The sequence below is a fragment of the Heloderma suspectum genome, chromosome 4 (genome assembly GCF_057233095.1).
Source record: "Heloderma suspectum isolate Gila_16-S chromosome 4, 16-S_ref, whole genome shotgun sequence".
Lineage (NCBI taxonomy): Eukaryota > Metazoa > Chordata > Lepidosauria > Squamata > Helodermatidae > Heloderma > Heloderma suspectum.
Genome location: NC_139461.1, coordinates 280,031,159 through 280,047,589, shown reverse-complemented (window position 1 = coordinate 280,047,589; position 16,431 = coordinate 280,031,159).

The window sequence follows — 16,431 nt, the reverse complement described above, 5'->3', positions numbered from 1 at the left end:
CTGCTGACCTGGTTCTAACTGTTGATGGGCCCTTTCAAGGCCTCTGCTCTCCCTTCTTATGCTTCTTTATCTTGAAACTGGACTTGGACTGGGCAGAAGATGTCTTCAAATAGAAGAGTGTCTTCTGACAACCCCTCAAATACAGGACTCTCCTCTGTAAAGTAGGACACATGGCCACCTTAGCTTATACATAGATAAAAAAAAACCTTTACAGGTCCTGCATACATAAGAACACCATCAGCATCTTTAATATTTATAGTTTTGAAGAAGCCAGTTTCAAAACATCCCAAAGCAGCACATATGTATGAGGCTGGGTCATGAATTGTTTTCAGGTACAGGCAGTAAGCCCCTTCATGGATCACTGCCTTGTTGTGGCGAAGGGGCTTGCGTAACTCAGTGAAGCCATACACTATGCCGTGCAGGGCCACCCAAGACGGACAGGTCATGGCAGAGAGTTCTGACAAAATGTGGTCCACTGGAGAAGGAAATGGCAACCCACTCCAGTATTCTTGCCAAGAAAACCCCATGGAACGTATCACAAGGCTAAAAGATATGACGCCGGAAGATGAGCCCCTCAGGTCGGAAGGTGTCCAATATGCTACTGGGGAAGAGCAGAGGGTATTTCCAAGTAGCGCCAGAAAGAGTGAAGCGGCTGGGCCAAACCCGAAAGGACACTCAGCTGTGGATGTGTCTGGTGGTGAAAAGAAAATCCGATGCTGTAAAGAAAAATATTGTTTAGGAACCTGGAATGTCAGATCAATGAATCAAGGTAAGCTGGAGGTGGTCAAACATGAGATGGCAAGATTGAACATCGACATCTTGGGAATCAGCGAACTAAAATGGACAGGCATGGGCGAATTTAATTCAGGTGACCATCATATCTACTATTGTGGGCAAGAATCCCTTAGAAGAAATGGAGTAGCACTCATAGTCAACAAAAGGGTGGGAAAAGCAGTACTGGGGTACAATCTTAAAAATGATAGAATGATCTCAGTATGAATCCAAGGCAAACCATTCAACATCACAGTAATTCAAGTCTATGCCCCAACCACTGAGGCCGAAGAAGCTGAGGTTGATCGGTTCTATGAAGACCTACAACACCTTCTAGAACTAACACCAAAAAAAGATGTCCTCTTCATCATAGGGGATTGGAATGCTAAAGTAGGAAGTCAAGAAATCACCGGGATAACAGGCAGGCATGGCCTTGGTGTACAAAATGAAGCAGGACAAAAGCTAATAGAGTTTTGCCAAGAGAACATGCTGATCATAGCAAACACTCTTTTACAACAGCACAAGAGGCGACTCTACACATGGACGTCACCAGATGGTCAATATCGAAATCAGATTGATTATGTCCTTTGCAGCCAAAGATGGAGAAGCTCCATACAGTCAGTAAAAACAAGACCTGGAGCTGACTGTGGCTCAGATCATGAGCTGCTTCTTGCAAAATTTCGGCTTAAATTGAAGAACGTCGGGAAAACCACTAAACCGTTCAGGTATGACCTAAATCATATCCCTGATGAATATACAGTGGAGGTGAGGAATAGATTTCAGGGATTAGACCTGATAGACAGAGTGCCTGAGGAACTATGGACGGAGGTCCGTAACATTGTTCAGGAGGCAGCAACGAAATCCATCCCAAAGAAAAAGAAATGCAAGAAAGCAAAGTGGCTGTCTGATGAGGCTTTACAAGTAGCTCACGAAAGAAGGGAAGCGAAAAGCAAGGGAGAAAGGGGAAGATATAGCCAACTGAATGCAGAGTTCCAGAGAATAGCAAGGAGAGACAAGAAGGCCTTCTTAAATGAACAATGCAAAGAAATCGAGGAAAACAACAGAATGGGAAAGACTAGAGATCTCTTCAAGAAAATTGGAGATCTCAAGGGAACGTTTTGTGCAAAGACGGGCATGATAAAGGACAAAGAAGGCAGGGACCTCACAGAAGCAGATGAGATTAAGAAGAGGTGGCAAGAATACACAGAAGAACTATACAGGAAAGATCTGAATGTCCCTGATAGCCATGATAGTGCGGTCACTGAACTTGAGCCGGACATCCTCGAGAGTGAAGTCAAGTGGGCCTTAGGAAGCATTAGTAACAACAAAGCTAGCGGAGATGACAGTATTCCAGCCGAGCTATTTAAAATCCTAAAAGATGATGCTGTTAAAGTGCTGCATTCAATATGCCAACAAATCTGGAACACTCAACAGTGGCCACAAGACTGGAAAAGGTCAGTTTACATTCCAATTCCAAAGAAGGGCAACGCCAAAGAGTGTTCAAACTACTGCACAATTGCGCTCATTTCACATGCCAGCAAGGTGATGCTCAAAATCCTACAAGCTAGGCTTCAGCAGTATGTGAACCGAGAACTACCGGAAGTACAAGCTGGGTTTCGAAGAGGCAGAGGAACTAGAGATCAAATCGCCAACATTCGCTGCATCATGGAGAAAGCAAGAGAATTCCAGAAAATCGTCTATTTCTGCTTCATTGACTACGCTAAAGCCTTTGATTGTGTGGATCACAACAAACTGTGGCAAATTCTTAAAGTGATGGGAGTACCAGACCACCTTACCTGTCTCCTGAGAAACCTGTACGAGGGTCAAGAAGCAACAGTAAGAACCAGACATGGAACAACCGATTGGTTCAAAATTGGGAAAGGAGTACGACAAGGCTGCATATTGTCACCCTGCTTATTTAACTTATATGCAGAGTACATCATGAGAAATGCCGGGTTGGATGAATCAGAGGTCGGAATTAAGATTGCTGGGAGAATTATCAACAACCTCCGATATGCAGACGATACCACCCTAATGGCAGAAAGCGAAGAGGATCTCAAGAGCCTCTTGTTGAGGGTGAAAGAGGAGAGTGCAAAAGCTGGTTTGAAACTCAACATTAAAAAAACTAAGATCATGGCATCTGGCCCCATCACTTCCTGGCATATAGAAGGGGAAGAAATGGAAGCAGTGAAAGATTTTACTTTCTTGGGCTCCAAGATCACCGCAGACGGTGACTGTAGCCATGAAATTAAAAGACGCTTGCTCCTTGGGAGGAAAGCTATGGCCAACCTAGACAGCATAGTAAGAAGCAGAGACATCACCTTGCCGACAAAGGTCCGTCTAATCAAAGCTATGGTTTTCCCAGTAGTAATGTATGGCTGTGAGAGCTGGACTATAAGGAAGGCTGAGCGCCGAAGAATCGATTCTTTTGAACTGTGGTGCTGGAGAAGACTCTTACGAGTCCCCTGGACTGCAAGGAGGTCAAATCAGTCCATCCTAAAGGAAATCAACCCTGAGTGCTCATTGGAAGGACAGATACTGAAGCTGAAGCTGAAATATTTTGGCCACCTAATGCGAAGAGAAAACTCTCTGGAAAAGACCCTGATGCTGGGAAGGACTGAAGGCAAAAGGAGAAGGGGACGGCAGAGGATGAGATGGCTAGATAGCATCACGGATGCAATGAATATGAACTTGAGCACGCTCCAGGAGAGAGCGCAGGACAGGAAGGCCTGGCGTGCTATGGTCCATGGGGTCACGAAGAGTCGGACACGACTGAACGACTGAACAACAACAACAACAACAGGCAGTAATCCCCTTCATGGATCACTGCCTTGTTGTGGCGAAGGGGCTTGCGTAACTCAGTGAAGCCATAAGCTATGCCGTGCAGGGCCACCCAAGACGGACAGATCATGGCAGAGAGTTCTGACAAAATGTGGTCCACTGGAGAAGGAAATGGCAACTCACTCCAGTATTCTTGCCAAGAAAACCCCATGGAACGTATCACAAGGCTAAAAGAGATGGCGCCAGAAGATGAGCCCCTCAGGTCGGAAGGTGTCCAATATACTACTGGGGAAGAGCAGAGGGTATTTCCAAGTAGCGCCAGAAAGAGTGAAGCGGCTGGGCCAAAGCCGAAAGGACACTCAGCTGTGGACGTGTCTGGTGGTGAAAAGAAAATCCGATGCTGTAAAGAACAATATTGTTTAGGAACCTGGAATGTCAGATCAATGAATCAAGGTAAGCTGGAGGTGGTCAAACATGAGATGGCAAGATTGAACATCGACATCTTGGGAATCAGTGAACTAAAATGGACAGGCATGGGCGAATTTAATTTAGGTGACCATCGTATCTACTACTGTGGGCAAGAATCCCTTAGAAGAAATGGAGTAGCACTCGTAGTCAACAAAAGGGTGGGAAAAGCAGTACTGGGCTACAATCTCAAAAATGACAGAATGATCTCAGTACGAATCCAAGGCAAACCATTCAACATCACAGTAATTCAAGTCTATGCCCCAACCACTGAGGCCGAAGAAGCTGAGGTTGATCAGTTCTATGAAGACCTACAACACCTTCTAGAACTAACACCAAAAAAAGATGTCCTCTTCATCATAGGGGATTGGAATGCTAAAGTAGGAAGTCAAGAAATCACCGGGATAACAGGCAGTCATGGCCTTGGTGTACAAAATGAAGCAGGACAAAAGCTAATAGAGTTTTGCCAAGAGAACACGCTGATCATAGCAAACACTCTTTTACAACAGCACAAGAGACAACTCTACACATGGACATCACCAGATGATCAATATCGAAATCAGATTGATTATGTCCTTTGCAGCCAAAGATGGAGAAGCTCTATACAGTCAGTCAAAACAAGACCTGGAGCTGACTGTGGCTCCGATCATGAGCGTCTAGTTGCAAAATTTCGGCTTAAATTGAAGAACGTAGGGAAAACCACTAAACCATTCAGGTATGACCTAAATCATATCCCTGATGAATATACAGTGGAGGTGAGGAATAGATTTCAGGGATTAGACCTGAGAGACCGAGTGCCTGAGGAACTATGGACGGAGGTCCGTAACATTGTTCAGGAGGCAGCAACGAAATCCATCCCAAAGAAAAAGAAATGCAAGAATGCCAAGTGGATGTCTGATGAGGCTTTACAAGTAGCTGACGAAGTGAAAAGCAAGGGCGAAAGGGGAAGATATATCCAACTGAATGCAGATTTCCAGAGAATAGCAAGGAGAGACAAGAAGGCCTTCTTAAACGAACAATGCAAAGAAATCGAGGAAAACAACAGAATGGGAAAGACTAGAGATCTCTTCAAGAAAATTGGAGATCTCTAGGGAATGTTTTGTGCAAAGACAGGCATGATAAAGGACAAAGAAGGCAGGGACCTAACAGAAGCAGATGAGATTAAGAAGAGGTGGAAAGAATACACAGAAGAACTATACAGGAAAGATCTGAATGTCCCTGATAGCCATGACAGTGCGGTCACTGAACTTGAGCCGGACATCCTCGAGAGTGAAGTCAAGTGGGCCTTAGGAAGCATTAGTAACAACAAAGCTAGCGGAGATGACAGTATTCCAGCTGAGCTATTTAAAATCCTAAAAGATGATGCTGTTAAAGTGCTGCATTCAATATGCCAACAAATTTGGAACACTCAAGAGTGGCCGCAAGACTGGAAAAGGTCAGTTTACATTCCAATTCCAAAGAAGGGCAACGCCAAAGAGTGTTCAAACTACTGCACAATTGCGCTCATTTCACATGCCAGCAAGGTGATGCTCAAAATCCTACAGGCTAGGCTTCAGCAGTATGTGAACCGAGAACTACCGGAAGTACAAGCTGGGTTTCGAAGAGGCAGAGGAACTAGAGATCAAATCGCCAACATTCGCTGCATCATGGAGAAAGCAAGAGAATTCCAGAAAATCGTCTATTTCTGCTTCATTGACTACGCTAAAGCCTTTGATTGTGTGGATCACAACAAACTGTGGCAAATTCTTAAAGTGATGGGAGTACCAGACCACCTTACCTGTCTCCTGAGAAACCTGTATGAGGGTCAAGAAGCAACAGTAAGAACCAGACGTGGAACAACCGAGTGGTTCAAAATTGGGAAAGGAGTATGACAAGGCTGCATATTGTCACCCTGCTTATTTAACTTATATGCAGAGTACATCATGAGAAATGCCGGGTTGGATGAATCACAGGTCGGAATTAAGATTGCTGGGAGAATTATCAACAACCTCCGATATGCAGACGATACCACCCTAATGGCAGAAAGCGAAGAGGATCTCAAGAGCCTCTTGTTGAGGGTGAAAGAGGAGAGTGCAAAAGCTGGTTTGAAACTCAACATTAAAAAAACTAAGATCATGGCATCTGGCCCCATCACTTCCTGGCATATAGAAGGGGAAGAAATGGAAGCAGTGACAGATTTTACTTTCTTGGGCTCCAAGATCACCGCAGACGGTGACTGTAGCCATGAAATTAAAAGACGCTTGCTCCTTGGGAGGAAAGCTATGGCCAACCTAGACAGCATAGTAAGAAGCAGAGACATCACCTTGCCGACAAAGGTCCGTCTAATCAAAGCTATGGTTTTCCCAGTAGTAAGGTATGGCTGTGAGAGCTAGACTATAAGGAAGGCTGAGCGCCGAAGAATTTATGCTTTCGAACTGTGGTGTTGGAGAAGACTCTTACGAGTCCCCTGGACTGCAAGGAGGTCAAATCAGTCCATCCTAAAGGAAATCAACCCTGACAGCTCATTGGAAGGACAGATACTGAAGCTGAAGCTCAAATATTTTGGCCACCTAATGCGAAGAGAAAACTCTCTGGAAAAGACCCTGATGCTGGGAAAGACTGAAGGCAAAAGGAGAAGGGGATGGCAGAGGATGAGATGGCTAGATAGCATCACCGATGCAATGAATATGGACTTGAGCACACTCCGGGAGACAGCAGAAGACAGGAAGGCCTGGCGTGCTATGGTCCATGGGGTCACGAAGGGTCGGACACGACTGAACGACTGAACAACAACACAGGCAGTAATACTTATATTATTCAAAAATAGTATGAATAAACAGCACACTGTTTGGGTTAGGGGCCCAAGAGCAGAAAGCTGTTCTGACTGATTCTAGAGCATTCCATTCTGTATTTGCTAGTGAGCACAGACATCTTTATTACAGTAAAGATGCAGGAACCAGGCCTGTGGAGAATGCTCAGTACAGCTGCCCATCCATCAAAAAACAAACAAAAAACACAAAAAACCCAGACTTCTCAATGCAAGGCTGTTCTGATTTTTTTTTTAAATCATCATAATCATAACATGATTTTCCTGGAATATACCTTATTGTGCCCCTCTGTTTCTTATTGCACCTAGTCAGTTTCACTGTGGCAGGCAAACAGCAAGTATAAGGCAGGCCAAAAAAAGGTGTGATGTGTTTCTTGGCTCCCCTCTTTCAATGTATGTCTGAGTGGTCTGCAAAGCAGTGTGCCAAAACCCAGGGTGGCCTTGGAGGTTTTGCTACTTTAATTTATTTTTATTTATTTATTTGAAGTATCCCCCACCCGCATCCCGTTCAGCAGGTTCCCAGGATGGCCCACAAAAAGTTAAAACTATAATAAAACAAATTAAAACAAGAAACATTAAAACACCATAATATAAGAGAGCAGAATAAAATCAGTCAGCAGGTTTAAAACAAACTCCAAAACAACAACATCCAAGCTATGTATGGGGAATTTAAAAGCCTGCACGGGGGGTTGGAGGAGGTCTTTGCCTGGTGCCAAAATGACATCAAGGTAGGTTCCTGGTGAACCTCCCAGCATTTAACGGTCAGGGTGCCACCACCAACTGGTAGGCCATTTTCCCTGTAGCCACCCTCTGATGATGGGGGCACCTGAAGCAGAGCTGGCACATGTGGAGACAAGCAGTCCTCAGGTATCTGAGTTCCAAGCTATGATGAGCTTTTCAAGTCATTTTGATCTGAGCCCAGAAACGAACTGGGACACGGCGCAGCTGGAGAAGCACAGGTGTAAAATGACCATAAAGCTGGTAGGTCAGCTGTGCCCATTCCTAAATGCCTAAATGACATGCCTATTTTACATCCAGGTTGGATGGATTACTGCAATGTGCTCTACATGGGGCTACCTTTGAAGACTATTTAGAACAGGGATGGAGAACCTCCAAATGGCCAAAATCCCAGTGATTCTGCTGGGAAACGGGGCATGTGTGCAATGCGATTGTGCTTCCCAGACAAATGGCTGTTTCTGCAGAGAAACAAGGTACAGTGGGATCATGCAGACTGTTTCTCTGAAGAATGGGGTTCCTGACAGCCCGCTAAACAGCTCCCCATTCACCTTGGTTCCTGGCAGATTTTGGCCACGTGGCTTCTTCCGGTAGCATGGCTATTTCTGGAAGTGGGGTAGGGGTGTAGCCCCTGTAGAGTTTTGGGGGAGCACTGCAGTCCCCCCAATCCTCAAAGTTGTCCATCCTTTTCATAGGGGATCCTATCCAGTCAGGATTGTAAAAGCAAAGAAAGCCTATTCAGAGGTATGTTTCCTAAAGAGGCAAATGTTTTCATCTCTTTTGCAGCAATTCCTGAAAAATTGCCCAAAGGGGCATACCTTTTGCTGCTGATTAAAAATTTTGATAAGTCCTCCCCTTTAATCTCAGACCTATAATTAATATATTGTCTCTAATTTTCACCAGAACATCTTTCAAGCATACTTCTACACAATGCTAAGTGTTGACATATTTCATGATTGTAAGTCCTTTAATGTTATGGGTGGTGTTGAGTGAGAAGGAAAAGGAGAGAAAAGGGCACAGCTATGCCACAGATGTATGGTGTACCCTATACATGTCTACTCAAAAGGAAGCCCATTGAGTTCAATGAGACTTAGTCCCAGCTAAAGATTGCAGGCTTAAGCTGCAATCCTATACTTACTCACCTGGGAGTAAGTCTATGCATGTTTCCAGCCTGGGAGTTTACTCAGATATAAGACCCATTGCAGCCATGTGAGTGGGACCTTGGGAACTGCAGTCATCTGAGGGGGACTATGTATTTCTAAGAAGGAATTATCAGCACTGTTAGCAAATTCACATTCCTGGAGCTGTTTGAGGGACACAGTGATAGGAAATCTGGTATATAATGTATATTGGTATATAGATAACATTCAGAGAAAAATCACTACAGGTAGATGTGTTATATAGATATTATTTTTATTTTTGTTTCTGTGGAGAGGGAAACATAATATGTATTTTTGTTTCCTGTCACCATATATTATTTCCAATACCTGCCCATGAAGCTTCCAGCAGTGAAACTCTTGACTGAACTGTTGTGCTATTTCCATAGTTTGTGCTGGTTTTAAAGGGGCAGCAGGGAGGGGGTGAGAGTCCCAATATGTATGCGTTTTTCCCTCTTTTCTTATTTGCACTGATGCAGTCCCACTGAGGCCAAACAGGTTTGGCACAACTGAGAACAGAAGCCTAGTCCAAAAAACATCCACTGGTGCTTGATCTTTCTTGAACATGATTAATCCTTGGAAAAGACTAACTGACACAGGCATCAATAACTACAGCAACTTGTTATGGCTGCCTCATTCCAGGAGGATTACATGCCTCAGCACTCCTTAAAATATTTAATGAATGTCATTTTGTTTTTATTTTCAGTGTTCATGTGAGTGAAGGGCTAATCGAGGGGTCTAGAATCGTGTGAGCAGGGAGGCATGATACAAAGCTTCCCACAGGAAACATCGCCAGCATACCTCAGACTTGACCTGAAATGCTCTCCTGCTGCTCAAGACAAGAGGATTCCTGCTGCACCTCTGTCTTGGTCCAGAATATCCCTAGTGCAGGTACTGGGCTTAGGTCAGGAGCTCCCAAACCTTTTTGTAAGTTCTTCTTGTAGACAAGGTTGCCAGCTTTTTTTTTCCTGGCAGATGCGGTGCTGACTAAAGCTTTGCCCGCTGAATTTCTTGTTCAGCCATCCCTTTGGCATTTGTGATTGCCCACACACTGTTGTCAAGCATACCTTCACATCCATATGGGCTAGAAACCTGCTCTTTTCCCCCCTTTTTTCTTTTTTAAGGAAGTAAGATCCTCAGGGAGCTGAATTCAGCAACTGATGCCACATTTTGTGCAGGGATGCATGGGCTTCTCGTGGCTCATCCCTGAAAGATGTTACCTCCTTTCTATGTCCCCAAAGTAAGTTTCTGGGGCTTGGGGCAGGGGGAGGAGAAGGCAGCATGCAGGATCAAGGCAAACTCATTCAAGCTGGGGAACTCATGCATGCTCACAATGCTCCCAATTCTATGGGCCTTCTGGACTTGTGTGGAATCACAGCATACACTCAGCATTGTATCCCACTGGCTGGCTAATTAAGAAGCATGGCATCTGTGACTCACATGTTATTCTGTCACTCAACTAATCTCAATCTGGTTGCAAATGTATCATTCAAACATCCATATTCTTCTCCTCTAGATTCAGACACTTTCCCCTTACCCCTTGGAATTCCTCCTCCTCCTCCTCTTTGAAAAGCCACAGTCTTCCCAGTCCAGTGTATATTCAACTGACCGATATTCTGCTCCTTCCTTGTGGATCAGAAGACATATTTAAATACAATTCCATCAGGCTTCGTGTTAAAGAAGGCCAACACGTGTGAAGCTGAGTGTGAGCACTGAGTTCTGGGAACACACAGAGGCAGCTGTTTCCATGCAGAATACCAGTGACATTGGAACCCGGACATTCACATCTTAAATTCTCATTCCACCGTTCTTTCCAACATGCACCAGTAATGCACGACTTACAGCAGGGGTGGAAGCTTTTTTCCTGTTGAAGTTACTTTGGTCAACACCCATCGTGGTCTGCATTCTATCAGTGGGTGGGCCAGAGTCAAAAGTGGATGGGGCTGAAGCTAAAGTGGGCAGAGCCAAAGCCAAAGCCAAAGCAGGTGGATCCAGAGCTAAATTAGGTGAGGTTTACAAAATGGGCAGGCGTTGAAACTAGGTTGAAATCCACTTGTGGCCACAGGTTCCCCACCAACCCTAACATGCAGGCATTCACTTTCCCTATTATTTTTCTGCAAGATTCATCATATGACTAGGAAAATGAGAGCCTTTCTACATGAGGCTTTTATTGTGCACTTGTGATTGCTTACTCATGGTAGTTTGTGGGTTCTTGACCTTTACACAACGTTGTCATCCTCCGGGGCCTCTCCCATGCTTTGCAACCATTAGCACATTTTTTTTCCCTAACAAGGAAAGTCTGATATTTTTTCTGAATGGCTCTAATGCCATAGAAATCTCATGTAATTGTGCAATTCCACTATACCACAGCACCACCTAGTGGTTGCATAATGGAACATATAGAAAAGCAGAGAAAGAACGCCACTGGAAAAAAAAATGTGTAAAGAAGATGATCTTAATCCTGCAAAGAATCCAGAAGCAGATGCCTTGGTAAAGGTGCTGGTTAAAAGCTTCATGTAGAAAAGCCCTGAAAAGGGGAGCATGGGTGAGTGTGCATGCATGCTGCAGGAAACCAAAATATTTCATTTTATTCATTACATTTCCATACTGCCCAAGAGCCAAAGCTCTCTGGGTGGTTTACAAAAGATTAAAACCTTAAAAATACAGTAGCATGCATAATATAAAAATAGTTTACCTACAAACATAAACAGAGCAGAAACACATTCACACACACATATCCAAACAGTGTCCCATGATCTGATTAAAAACCTATCATATGCTGCCAAATATGGACTTCATGGATCACTGCCTTGTTGTGGTGAAGGGGCTTGCATAACTCAGTGAAGCCATAAGCTATGCTGTGCAGGGCCACCCAAGACGGACAGGTCATGGCGGAGAGTTCTGACAAAATGTGGTCCACTGGAGAAGAAAACGGCAACCCACTCCAGTATTCTTGCCAAGAAAACACCATGGAACATATCACAAGGTTAAAACATATGATGCCGGAAGATGAGCCCCTCAGGTCGGAAGGTGTCCAATATACTACTGGGGAAGAGCAGAGGGAATTTCCAAGTAGCACCAGAAAGAGTGAAGCGGCTGGGCCAAAGCCGAAAGGACACTCAGCTGTGGATGTGTCTGGTGGTGAAAAGAAAATCCGATGCTGTAAAGAACAATATTGTTTAGGAACCTGGAATGTCAGATCAATGAATCAAGGTAAGCTGGAGGTGGTCAAACATGAGATGGCAAGATTGAACATCAACATTTTGGGAATCATCGAACTAAAATGGACAAGCATGGGCGAATTTAATTCAGGTGACCATCATATCTACTACTGTGGGCAAGAATCCCTTAGAAGAAATGGAGTAGCACTCATAGTCAATAAAAGGGTGGGAAAAGCAGTACTGGGGTACAATCTCAAAAACGATAGAATGATCTCAGTATGAATCCAAGGCAAACCATTCAACATCACAGTAATTCAAGACTATGCCCCAACCACTGATGCCGAGGAAGCTGAGGTTGATCAGTTCTATGAAGACCTACAACACCTTCTAGAACTAACACCAAAAAAAGATGTCCTCTTCATCATAGGGAATTGGAATGCTAAAGTAGGAAGTCAAGAAATCACCGGGATAACAGGCAAGCATGGCCTTGGTGTACAAAATGAAGCAGGACAAAGGCTAATAGAGTTTTCCCAAGACAACACGCTGATCATAGCAAACACTCTTTTACAACAGCACAAGAGACAACTCTACACATGGACATCACCAGATGGTCAGTACAACTGAATGCAGATTTCCAGAGAATAGCAAGGAGAGGCAAGAAGTCCTTCTTAAATGAACAATGCAAAGAAATTGAGGAAAACAATAGAATGGGAAAGACTAGAGATCTTTTCAAGAAAATCGGAGATCTCAAGGGAATGTTTTGTGCAAAGACGGGCATGATAAAGGACAAAGAAGGCAGGGACCTAACAGAAGCAGATGAGATTAAGAAGAGGTGGAAAGAATACACAGAAGAACTATACAGGAAAGATCTTAATGTCCCTGATAGCCATGATAGTGCGGTCACTGAACTTGAGCCGGACATCCTCGAGAGTGAAGTCAAGTGGGCCTTAGGAAGCATTACTAACAACAAAGCTAGCGGAGATGACAGTATTCCAGCTGAGCTATTTACAATCCTAAAAGATGATGCTGTTAAAGTGCTGCACTCAATATGCCAACAAATTTGGAACACTCAACAGTGGCCACAAGACTGGAAAAGATCAGTTTACATTCCAATTCCAAAGAAGGGCAATGCCAAAGGGTGTTCAAACTACCGTACAATTGTCCTCATTTCACATGCCAGCAAGGTTATGCTCAAAATCCTACAGGCTAGTCTTCAGCAGTATGTGAACCAAGAACTACCAGAAGTACAAGCTGGGTTTCGAAGAGGCAGAGGAACTAGAGATCAAATCGCCAACATTCGCTGGATCATGGAGAAAGCAAGAGAATTCCAGAAAAACGTCTATTTCTGCTTCATTGACTACGCTGAAGCCTTTGATTGTGTGGATCACAACAAACTGTGGCAAATTCTTAAAGAGATGGGAGTACCAGACCACCTTACCTGTCTCCTGAGAAACCTGTACAGTACGAGGGTCAAGAAGCAACAGTAAGAACCAGACATGGAACAACTGATTGGTTCCAAATTGGGAAAGGACAAGGCTGCATATTGTCGCCCTGCTTATTTAACTTATATGCAGAATACATCATGAGAAACGCCGGGTTGGATGAATCACAGGTCAGAATTAAGATTGCTGGGAGAATTATCAGCAACCTCAGATACGCAGATGATACCACCCTAATGGCAGAAAGCGAAGAGGATCTAAAGAGCCTCTTGTTGAGGGTGAAAGAGGAGAGTGCAAAAGCCGGTTTGAAACTCAACATTAAAAAAATGAAGATCATGGCATCTGGCCCCATCACTTCCTGGCATATAGAAGGGGAAGAAATGGAAGCAGTGACAGATTTTATTTTCATGGGCTACAAGATCACCGCAGACGGTGACTGTAGCCATGAAATTAAAAGACGCTTGCTCCTTGGGAGGAAAGCTATGGCAAACCTAGACAGCATAGTAAGAAGCAGGACATCACCTTGCCGACAAAGGTCCATCTAATCAAAGCTATGGTTTTCCCAGTAGTAAGGTATGGCTGTGACAGCTGGACTATAAGGAAGGCTGAGCGCAGAAGAATCAATGCTTTCGAACTGTGGTGCTGGAGAAGACTGTTACGAGTCCCTTGGACTGCAAGGAGGTCAAATCAGTCAATCCTATAGGAAATCAACCCTGACTGCTCATTGGAAGGACACATACTGAAGCTGAAGCTCAAATATTTTGGCCACCTAATGCGAAGAGAAAACCCTCTGGAAAAGACCCTGATGCTGGGAAAGATTGAAGGCAAAAGGAGAAGGGGACGGCAGAGGATGAGATGGCTAGATAGCATCACCGATGCAATGAATATGAACTTGAGCACATTCCGGGAGAAGTGGAGGACAGGAAGGCCTGGCGTGCTATGGTCCATGGGGTCACGAAGAGTCGGACACGACTTAACGACTGAACAGCAACAAGAAGAGGGCATTTCAGAAGGTTCTTAAATTCCTTCTTCTACTACACAGCTATTAAAGGTACAGAAGCCCTGTCCTTTTGCATCTGGCCACCCTAATGTATGCTCCGGCATGCTCACTGGCAGCTCACTGGCATGCGCTGAGGGATAAAGTCTAGTTTATAACTATCCCACATTCTTTTCCTCTTCTTTTATCACATCATACCTTGCAGAATGCACCCTAGAAAATGCATTCTTGCATTTTATCACAGTGCAACCTCCTGTTTAGAGAAGTGACTGTTCAAACCTCCTGCAAATATATCTTCAAGCATCTCCAGCTAGAGAAAATCGTAAGCATCAAGAATGCTGAATTTTGTGGCCTTGACAACCTCAAACAATACGGGGTCTGTGCCAATCTCTGTTTTGATAGCTGCTGGTCCAGGAGGAGTTCAACACAGGGGTACAGCCACTGTTGCATAGATCAACAATGGTACCACTAACCTCCTGTACCGAGAGATGATACCTCTTTCTAGAGATACATTTCTCCCCACTTCCTGTTTGGGCATCTAATATGTGGCCATTCAGGGCAAAAGATACCAATTCAGTCTTTCTTGTCCAAGGGACAATGGGACTACGGAAGATGGTACATAAGAACATAAATAGCCATGCTGGACCAGACCAAGGGTCCATCTAGTCCAGCATTCTGGTCACACAGTGGCCAACCAGCTGCCTGTGGGAAACACACAAGTAGGACATGAGTGCAATGGAACCCTCCTGCTCGTGTTCCCCTGCAACTGGTGCACATGTTACTACAAGTAAATAAGGCGGGGGGGATGGGACAGATTTCAGTGGAGCCCCTCAATTAATAAACATGGACAAGTAGCTTTTAAAAACTCTGGCAGAACTAGCAAGGGCAGTATATGTAAGTCAACAGCACAGACTGTACTTATGGGCTTGTTCTGTGGGAATGAGGGATTAAAAGATCTGGGATGGGTGGCACAGAAGGATCAAACAGCTTCACAGTCAAAATCAATTTGGACAGAAGCAAAGGGATGGATGTTTCTGATCTCGTCTGATTTCAGAAGCTAAGCAGGGTCAGCCCTGGTTAGTACCTAGATGGGAGACTGCCTGGGAATCAGGCTTCCTGCCCTGAGCAGGGGGTTGGACTCAATGATCTTGTAGGCCCCTTCCAACCCTATGATTCTATGATTCAGTGCTATGATTCAGACCATTAGATACTTCTTTCTCCAAGTGTGAAGTGGTTGCTTTTTGAGGGATCTCCTCCTCCACCACCCTTCTGCCCAAAAGCTGTGTAGCAAGTGAGGCTTCTTTCTTATGTCTTTCCAGCTTTGGGCCACTGGTTCTGGCTCACCTCATACAGCCTTTTAAATCCCTTCACCAAGTACCAAGTTGTTTTATTCTGTTTTATTAGCGGAGTATTTGAATAGTTCATGCCTTTCTGGCTCTGCCAAGAGCATTCATCTAGCCTGGTTCTCTTCAACTCTTACTCAGGACAGGTCTGTGGCCAACACTTCCCATACTGGTTCTTTCTGGGCTTCTAGTCCAGTGGCTTGATTGCCAGTGTTTAATGGCCATAGTGATCTACCCTCACCATAACAAAGATAAAAGCAGCATACTTTCCAACATTTCCCAGATGAAAATAGAGGCAATCTTGCTAATATCATATGTATTAACAGAGGATTCATTCTCCAAGTGCTAATCTTTACATAGCCAAAGTAGAACTATCCACAAACAACAGGGAGATGTCAGCAGGTTTGGGGAAACCCAAAGCTTTGCAGAGGTACAAAGAACCTTAGGGAAAAAACCTAATGACCCCCCCGCAACAGCACGATGAGGACTGAGCATACTCAGTGGCTACAGAACACTAAATGTCTCTGTGTGGCGGGGTGTCAAATGGAGTATTCTGGAAAAGGGCATGGCTGGCTGGCATCCTATGCAGGAGCCCACTACACTGCACCATTTTGTTGCAGGTGCCACTTGTCTCAGTTTTAATATCAATGAACACTGTCTGAGCCTCATTCTGTCATTTCTATACAATGCTGAAGGCTCTACTGTATTCTCTCTGTCCTGTATCCTGCTGTATTCTCTGTTTGTTTACTCTGCAGTAGATTAGCACATTTCAAAAG